This window comes from Trachypithecus francoisi, unplaced genomic scaffold, assembly GCF_009764315.1.
Source record: "Trachypithecus francoisi isolate TF-2019V2 unplaced genomic scaffold, Tfra_2.0 Lachesis_group0, whole genome shotgun sequence".
Classification (NCBI taxonomy): Eukaryota; Metazoa; Chordata; class Mammalia; order Primates; family Cercopithecidae; genus Trachypithecus; species Trachypithecus francoisi.
Genome location: NW_022681453.1, coordinates 182,749,838 through 182,759,592, shown reverse-complemented (window position 1 = coordinate 182,759,592; position 9,755 = coordinate 182,749,838). Strand labels below are relative to the sequence as shown.

Here is a 9,755-nt window from a genome sequence, read left to right as displayed (position 1 = left end):
TTTTTTATGAGCTTTTTGATGCTCTTCTTAATTACCAGCAGACAATCAAGGTAACAAGATACCTTGTGAGGAAAGCTTGTACCATGTATAATAAAAAGGACAACAAACATGCAGGGGAAAAACTAGAGAAAGCAGAGACTACACAAGAAGATCAACTCTTTTAAAAACTACCATTAATATCCTCAGAGAAAATACATATTACAAAGAAAAGAATGTATTTTAAAATATTCAAAGAAGAAACACAGAGCCCTTTGGAAATTAATAATACAACAGAAATGAAACCCCAATAGAAGTCTTGGAAAGTGAAGCTGAGAAAACCTCCCAGAAACTACAGCAATAGACAAAGAGATGGAAAAAGAGCGGGGTCAGGGCCAAGATGGCCAACTAGAAGCAGCAGAGATCAGAGGCTCCATTTAAAAAGAACCATAATACCATGTGAATCCTACACCAGCAACCAAGGTATCCAGGTTCTCATCAGAACTGACTAGGTGGCTGGCATGATCCATGGAGAGTAAGGAAGAGCAGCGTGGTGCAGCAGCCCACCTGAGAGCCACTTGGGCCAACGGAGCCCCCACCCCCCAGCCAAGGGAGGCAGTGAGTGAACATGCTACCCAGTTGGGGAAACAGCGGTTTTTCCACAAAACTGTGCAACCCACGAATAGGAAGATCCCACTCGCAAACCCACGCCACCGGGGCCTTGGGTCCCAACCCCAGAGCCATGCAGATTCTCAACAGCCTCTCAGCTAGAATCTGCTTAAGCCTACTGAGTTCCCAGGGGGAGGGGCGACCAGCACCACACCTGCAACTGCCTGTTCTCTTAAGCGCTTTGAGCTCCTCTGTGGGAGGGGCAGCAGCCAGCACGGAGACTCAGAACTGCCTAACACACTAAGCTCCCTGGATGGGGGAAGGGCGGCATCCATCTCTATAGCTCCAGGCCACACTTTTCCCCTGCTGGAGCCAGGGAGGCTGGACTGCTTAGTCCCAAGAGGTGTCCCCCACAACCCAACACACCACTGTGCAGACTGTAGCCAGAGCACCTCTTCAGGCCTGACCCAGACCCATCCTTCCTCAATGGGCAGGGCCTCCCTGCAAGAACTCCAACAACTCCAGCCAGAAGCTCAGGGACAGAACCCTCATCTCCCTGGGCCTGAGCCCCTAGAGGGAGGGGTGGCTGCAGTCTCTATGGACCAACAGACTTAGCCTTTCCTCCTAGCAGTTCTGAGGAATCCGGGCAGCCCAGATGAGTGGGCTTTCCCACAACAAAGCACACGCTCTCCACTAAGGGACAGTCAAAGTGTTTCATTAAACAAGTCCTGTTCCCCATGCCACCCAACTGGGTGAGACCCTCCAACAGGAGTTGTCAGACACCCTATACAGGAGTGATCCTACTGGCATCAGGTTGGTGCCCCTCAAGGTCAGAGATCCCAGAAGAAGAAGCAGGCACCCATCTTTGGTGCTTTCCAGCCTCCTTGAGTGACATCTCCAGGCACAGGAGCCAACCAGGTGAATAGGGCCTAAAGTGAACCCCCAGCAAACCACAGCAGCCCTATAGAAGGGGGACCTGACCATTGAAAGAAAAACAAACAGAAAGCAACAATAACAGCATCAACAAGAAAAAAATTCCCCACAAAAACTCCATCCAAGAGTCAGCAGCCTCAAAGATCAAAACTAGACGAACTCATGAAAATGAGAATCAATGAAAAAATGCTGAAGACCCAAAGTGGCTCTTCTCCAAATGATCGCAGTGCCTCTCCAGCAAGGGCACAGAACTGGATGGAGGATGGGATGGACGAATTGACAGAAGCAGGCTTCAGAAGATGGGCAATAAAAAACTCTGCTGAGCTAATGAAGCATGTTCTAACCCAATGCAAAGAATCTAAGAACCTTGATAAAAGGTTAAAGGAGCTGCTAGTTAGAATAACCAGTTTCGAATGGAACATAAATGACCTGATGGAGGTGAAAAACACAGCACGAGAACTTTGTGAAGCATACATAAATATCAACAGTCGAATCAACCAAGTGGAAGAAAGGATATCAGAGTTTGAAGACCACCTTGCTGAAATAAAAGATATGCAGAAAAGATTAGAGAAAAAAGAATGAAAATGAATGACAAAGCCTCCAAGAAATATGGGACTATGTAAAAAGATCAAACCTACGACTGATAGGAGTACCTGAAGGAGATGGGGAGAATGGAGACAAGCTGGAAAACACACTTCAAGATATTATCCAAGAAAACTTCCCCAATCTAGCAAGAGAGGCCAACATGCAAATTTAGGAAATACAGAGAACACCATTAAGAGACTCCACGAGGCCAGGCGCGGTGGCTCAAGCCTGTAATCCCAGCACTTTGGGAGGCCGAGACGGGCGGATCACGAGGTCAGGAGATCGAGACCATCCTGGCGAACACGGTGAAACCCCGTCTCTACTAAAAAAGTACAAAAAACTAGCCGGGCAAGGTGGCGGGCGCCTGTAATCCCAGCTACTCAGGAGGCTGAGGCAGGAGAATGGCATAAACCTGGGAGATGGAGTTTGCAGTGAGCCGAGATCATGCCACTGCACTCCAGCCTGGGCGACAGAGCAAGACTCTGTCTCAAAAAAAAAAAAAAGAGAGAGACTCCACGAGAAGATTAACCCCAAGACACATAATCCTCAGATTCACCAAGGTCAAAATGATGGGAAAAAAATGTTAAGGGCAGCCTAAGGGCCAGGTCACCTACAAAGGGAAGCCCATCAGACTAACAGCAGATGTCTTAGCAGAAACCCTACAAGCCAGAAGAGACTGGGGACCAATATTCAGCATTCTTAAATAAACGAATTTTCAACCCAGAATTTCATAACCAGCCAAACATAGGCAAAGGAGAAATAAAATCCTTTCCAGACAAGCAAATGCTGAGGGATTTCATCATCACCAGGCCTGTCTTGAAAGAGCTCCTGAAGGAAGCACTAAATATGGAAAGGAAAACAACCCAGTACCAGCTACTGCAAAAACACACGAAAATATAAAGATCAATGACACTATGAAGAAGCTTCATCAACTAGTGTGTAGATAGCATCATGATGACAGGATCAAATTTACACATAACAATACTAACCTTGAATGTACATAGGCTAAATGCCCCAATTAAAAGACACAGGCAAATTGGATAAAGAGTCAAGACCCATCGGTGTGCTGTATTCAGAAGATCCATCTCATTTGCAAAGACACACATAGGCTCAAAATAAAGGGATAGAGGAAAATCTACCAAGCAAACGGAAAGAAAAAAAAAAAAAAAGCAGAAGTTGCAATCCTAGTATCTGAGAAAACAGACTTTAAACCAACAAAGATCAAAAAAGACAAAGGAGGGCATTACATAATGGTAAAGGGATCAATTCAACAAGAAGAGCTAACTATCCTAAATATACATGCACCCAATACAAGAGCACATGAGTTCATAAAACAAGTTCTTAGAGACCTACAAAGAGACTTAGACTCCCACACAATAAGAGTGGGAGACTTTAACACCCTACTGTCAATGTTAGATCAGCAAGACAGAAAATTAACAAGGATATTCAGGACTTGAACTCAGCTCCAGATCAAGTGGACCTAACAGACATCTACATAACTCTCCACCCCAAATCAACAGAATATACATTATTCTCAGTGTCACGTGGCACTTGTTCTAAAATGGATCACATAATTGGAAGTAAAACACTCCTCAGCCAATGTAAAAGAACTGAAATCACAACAACAGTCTCTCAGACCACAGTGCCATCAAATTAGAATTTAGGATTAAGAAACTCACTCAAAGAGTCCCCGCAGCGCCGGTCGGGAGCGCAGCTCGCCTCAGCTAGGCGCGCACGGTAGGAGCAGCCTGCGAGTGGTGGGGCCTGGCGGCTGGACGGGCGCCCCTCGCTGCCCCGCGTGCTCCCCGCTTCCCACCATGAGCATAGCCCCGCGCGGCCCGGGCCCGGGTCCATAGGCGGAGGGGCGCCCCCCATGCTGCTGCAGCCCCCGCCGTGCGCCCCGAGCCAGGGCTTCCCGCGGCCCCTGGCTGCCCCCGGCGCCATGCACGGCTCGCAGAAGGACACTACCTTCGCCAACATCTTCGTGGGCGGCCTGCGGTACCATATCACTGATGCCTCGCTCAGGAAGTACTTCGAGGGCTTCAGCTACATCCAGGAGGCGGTAGTCATCACCGACCGCCAGGCGGGCAAGTCTCACGGCTACGGTTTCGTGACCACGGCCTACCGGGCGGCAGCTGAGAGGGCTTGCAAAGACCCGAACCCCATCATCGACGGCCGCAAGGCCAACGTAAACCTGGCATATCTGGGCGCGAAGCCGCAGAGCCTCCAGACGGGCTTAGCCACTGGGGTGCAGCAGCTGCACCCCACCTTGATCCAGCGGACTTAAGGGCTGACCCCGCACTACATGCACTCACCAGCCATCCTGCAGCCCAGCGTGGTGATCCTGGCTGCCCCTGTCCCGTCACTGTCCTCGCCTTACATTGAGTACACGCCGGCCAGCCCGGCCTAGGCCCAGTACCCACCGGCCACCTATGACCGGTACCCATACGCTGCCTCGCCTGCCACGGCTGCCAGCTTCTGGGCTACAGCTACCCGGCCGCCGTGCCCCAGGCCCTCTCAGCCACAGCCTCCACCACCTTCGTGCAGTACCAGGCGCCGCAGCTGCAGCCCGACAGGATGCAGTGAGGGGTGTTTCTGCCCCGAGGACTGTGGCATTGTCACCTTCACAGCAGACAGAGCCGCCAGGCCATGATGGGCCGGCGACAGCCCGGCTGAGCTTCAGTGAGGTGCCACCAGCACCCAGGCCTCCGAAGACCGCTCAGGCACTCCGCCTGCACCCGGGGACAGCAGAGAGACGGCTTCTCTTTAAATCTAGGTCCCACTGTGTCTTGAGGGAGGACTTTAAGAATGACTGAGAGCTATTTAAAGACGCAATCCCAGGTTCCTTGCTCACCCCGGCAGCCTCTCCTTGCACCTTATCCTGCCTCTCCACACTCCAGGTGCCCTCAGGTTTGTGTCTCCACCGCCGCATCCTGGTGGGGTGTCACAGACCCTCTGCAGTCCCTGGCTGCCCTGGACTGTGCAGAGATGCCTGACTCCAGGGAAACCTGAGGGCAAGAAGTTAATGGACTGTTTATTGTAACTTGATCCTCACGAGCTGTGAGCGCAGTCCAGGTGTGAGGACACAGCCTCCTGTTGGAGTCCCATTTTCTCCATCAAGGCACGTGGGCGGCTTCCTCAAGCCCAGAGGAGCTCCTAGGCACACGGGGGCCACCGGTAACAGGGGGAGCCGGCCAAAGGCCCCTTTCCAGTCATGGCACTGAAGTTGCAACTTTTTTCTTGTAATTGTTTTGCTACTAAGATAATTTCAGAAGTTCAGTCTATTTTTTCAGCGGATACTGCCTCCACCAAGAATCCAAAACCTATTTTTGACTTGGAGAGACTTGCTTTTGTTGGTTCCGCCCATGGAGACGACGACAGGGTTTCTGTATAATAAAGTGTCTGCCGGCTCGCAGGCCAGGATCCTCTCGGTGGGATGGGCACCATAGACAGGAGGCCCTGCAGGCCACTGTCTGCTGCTGCCTGCCAGGGTGGCAGAGTGAGTTGTCTCAGGACCCCATCACTGCGACATTGACGCTCCTCTCCCTTCCCTCCCTCCCCAACTCCCCAATAACTGTGGAAGGGGAGAAGGGAGTGACCCACAGCATTCCGGCCGCTCAGGGTCTAGACCACGATGGTGCCAGCCTGCGGGGGAAGGAGCCCTCAGCTCTGCCTGCTGGAGCAGTTGAGTGCAGGAGGGTGTGCCTCTTCCCTCTACTCCCGCACCACCTGCTGTGTGCCAACCCCAGTCGGTTCCTGCCTGTCTTGGGGATTGGTGGAGGGAGGAAGCAGTTCTGCCAGCCTGGCAGGGCTGCTATGGGGCATCCAGGGCTGTGGGGTCTGGAGGAGGGGACATGAGGTCAGAGGTATCCTGGCCGAGGGCTGGGGGGCAGCGGGGGGTCTCCCTCGGGACCTACCTCAGGGAGCTGAGCGTACAGGCACTCCAGGGCAGGCCTTGGACAGAGTCAAGGCCCAGAGAATAAAGGTAGCTAATCTCATAATAATATTTTTACTAGAATGTTCTGATGATAAAAATAAAATTTGTTTTCTTTAAAAAAAAAAAGGAAAGAAACTCACTCAAAACCACACAATTACATGGAAATTTAACAACCTGCTTCTGAATGACTCCTGGGTAAATAATGAAAATAAGTCAGAAATCAAGAAGTTCTTTGAAACCAATGAGAACAGAGACAACATACAAGAATCTCTGAGACACAGCTAAAGCAATGTTAAGAGGGAAATTTGTAGCACTAAATGCCCACATCAGAAAGCTAGAAAAATCTCAAATCAACACCCTTATATCACAAGTAAAAGAGCTAGAGAAGCAAGAGCAAACTAATCCAAAAGTTAGCAGAAGGTAAGAAATAACTAAGATCAGAGCAGAACTGAAGGAGATAAAGACATGAAAAACCCTCCAAAACATCAATGAATCCAGGAGCTGATTTTTTGAAAAAATTAACAAATAGATAGACCACCAGCTAGACTAATGATGAAAAGAGAGAAGAATCAAGCAGACACAATAAAAAAATGATAAAGGGGATATCACCACTGACCCTACAGAAATACAAACTACCATCAGCAAATACTACAAACAACTCTATGCAAATAAACTAGAAAATCTAAAAGAAATGAATAAATTCCTGGATACATACACTCTCCCAAGACTATACCAGGAAGAAATTGAATCCCTGTATACACCAATAGCAAGTTCTGAAATTGAGGCTGTAATTAATAGCCTATCAACCATAAAAGTCCAGGACCAGACAGATTCACAGCTGAATTCTACCAGAGGTACAAAGAGGAGCTGATACCATTCTTTCTGAAACTATTCCAAATAATTGAAAAGGAGGGACTCCTCCCTAACTCATTTTATGAAGCCAGCATCATCCTGATACCAAAACCTGGCAGACACACAACAAAAAAAGAAAACTTCAGGCCAATATCTCTGATGAACATCCATGTGAAAATCCTCAATAAAATACTGGTAAACTGAATCCAGCAGCACATCAAAAAACTTATCCACCATGATCCAGTTGACTTCATCCCTGGGATGCAAAGCTGGTTCAACATACACAAATCAATAAACATAACCCATCACATAAGCAGAACCAAAGACAAGAACTACATGATTATCTCTATAGATACAGAAAAGGACTTCGATAAAATTCAACATCCCTTCATGCTAAAAACTCTCAATAAACTAAGTATTAATGGAACATATCTAAAAATAATAAGACCTCTTTATGACAAACCCACATCCAATATCATACTGAATGGGCAAAAGTTGGAAGCATTCCCTTTGAAAACCAGCACAAGACAAGGATGCCCTCTCTCACCACTGCTATTCAACATAGTATTGGAAGTTCTGGCCAGGGCAATCAGGTAAGATAAAGAAATAAAGGGTATTCAAATAGAAAGAGAGGAAGTCAAATTGTCTCTGTTTGTGGAGGATTCTATATTTAGAAAACCCGATCGTCTCAGCCCAAAAACTTCTTAAGCTGATAAGCAACTTCAGCAAAGTTTCAGGATACAAAATCAGTGTTCAAAAATCACAAACATTCCTTTACACCAACAATAGACAAGCAGAGAGCCAAATCACAAATGAACTTCCATTCACAATTGCTACAAAGAGAAGAAAATACCAGGAATACAGCTAACAAAGGATGTGAAGGATCTCTTCAAGGAGAACTACAAAACCACTGCTCAAAGAAATAAGAGAGGTCACAAACAAATGGAAAAACATTCCATACTCATGGATAGGAAGAATCAATATCATGAAAATGGCCATACTGCCCAAAGTAATTTATACATTCAATGCTATTCCCATCAAATTACCATTGACATTCTTCACAGAATTAGAAAAAAATACATTACATTTCATATGAAATCAAAAAGACCTATAGAGCCAAGACAATCCTAAGCAAAAAGAACAAAGCTGGAGGCATCATGCTACCTGACTTCAAACTACACTACAAGGCTATGGTAACCAAAACAGTGTGGTACTGATACCAAAACAGACATATAGACCAATAGAACAGAACATAACACCACACATATACAACCATCTGATCTTCTACAAACCTGACAAAAACAAGCAAAGAAGCAATGGGGAAAGGATCTCCTATTCAATAAATGATGCTGGGAAAACTGGCTAGCCATAGGCAGAAAACTGAAACTGGACCCTTCCTTACACCTCATATAAAAATTAACTCAAGATGAATTAAAGACTTAAATGCAAAACCCAAAACCATAAAAATCCCTAGAAGAAAACCTAGGCAATACCATTCAGGACATATGCATAGGCAAAGTCTTCATGACAAAAATGCTGAAAGCAATTGCAACAAAAGACAAAATTGACAAATGGGATCTAACTAAACTAAAGGTCTTCTACACAGCAAAAGGAACTACCATCAGAGTGAGCAGGCAACCTACAGAATGGGGGAAAATTTTTGCAATCTACCCATCTGACAAATGCCTGATATCCAGAATCTACAAGGAATGCAAACATATTTACAAGAAAAAAACAAACAAACCCATCAAAAAGTGGGCAAAGGATATGAACAAGGGACTTCTCAAAAGAAGACATTTATGCGGCCAACAAACACATGAAAAAAAACTCAACATCACTGATCATTAGAGAATTGCAAATCAAAGTCACAATGAGATACCATCTCATGCCAGTCATAGTGGCGATTATTAAAAAGTCAAGAAACAACAGATGCTGGTGAGGCTGTGGAGAAATAGGAATGCTTTTACACTGTTGGTGGGAATGTAAATTAGTTCAACCATTGTTGAAGACACTATGGCAATTCCTCAAGGATCTAGAACCAGAAATACCATTTGACCCAGCAATCTCATTACTAGGTATATACCCAAAGGAATATAAATCATTCCATTATAAAGACACATACACGACACTTAGGATGGGGGCGGAGCAAGATGGCCGAATAGGAACAGCTCCAGTCTCCAACTCCCAGTGCGAGCAACACAGAAGACCGGTGATTTCTGCATTTTCAACTGAGGTACTGGGGTCATCTCACTAGAGAGTGCCGGACAATCGGTGCTGGTCAGCTGCTGCAGCCTGACCAGCGAGAGCTGAAGCAGGGCGAGGCATTGCCTCACCTGGGAAGCGCAAGGGGGAAGGGAGTCCCTTTTCCTAGCCAGGGGAACTGAGACACACAACACCTGGAAAATCAGGTGACTCCCACCCCAATACTGCACTTTAAGCAAACGGGCACACCAGGAGATTGTATCCCACACCTGGCCAGGAGGGTCCCACGGCCACGGAGCCCCCCTCATTGCTAGCACAGCAGTCTGCAATCTAACCGCAAGGCAGGAGCGAGGCTGGGGGAGGGGCGCCCACCATTGCTGAGGCTTAAGTAGGTAAACAAAGCTGCTGGGAAGCTCGAACTGGGTGGAGCTCACAGCAGTTCAAGGAAACCTGCCTGTCTCTGTAGACTCCACCTCTGGGGACAGGGCGCAGCTAAAAAAAACAACAGGGAAAGCAGCAGAGGCCTGTGCAGACCCGAACGACTCTGTCTGACAGCTTTGAAGAGAGCAATGGATCTCCCAACATGGAGGGTGAGATCTGAGAATGGACAGACCGCCTGCTCAAGTGGGTCCCTGACCCCTGAGTAGCCTAACTGGGAGAC

General features: G+C 47.4%; 1 pseudogene across 1 annotated transcript; it reads left to right on the top strand.

Moving 5' to 3' along the window:
- The first annotated feature begins 3,912 nt into the window (after nt 1-3,912).
- On the top strand, nt 3,913-6,158 carry LOC117084333 (annotated as a pseudogene). Its single transcript, XR_004437405.1, has one exon. The product of XR_004437405.1 is annotated as an RNA-binding protein 38-like (transcript).
- The last annotated feature ends 3,597 nt before the right edge of the window (nt 6,159-9,755 follow it).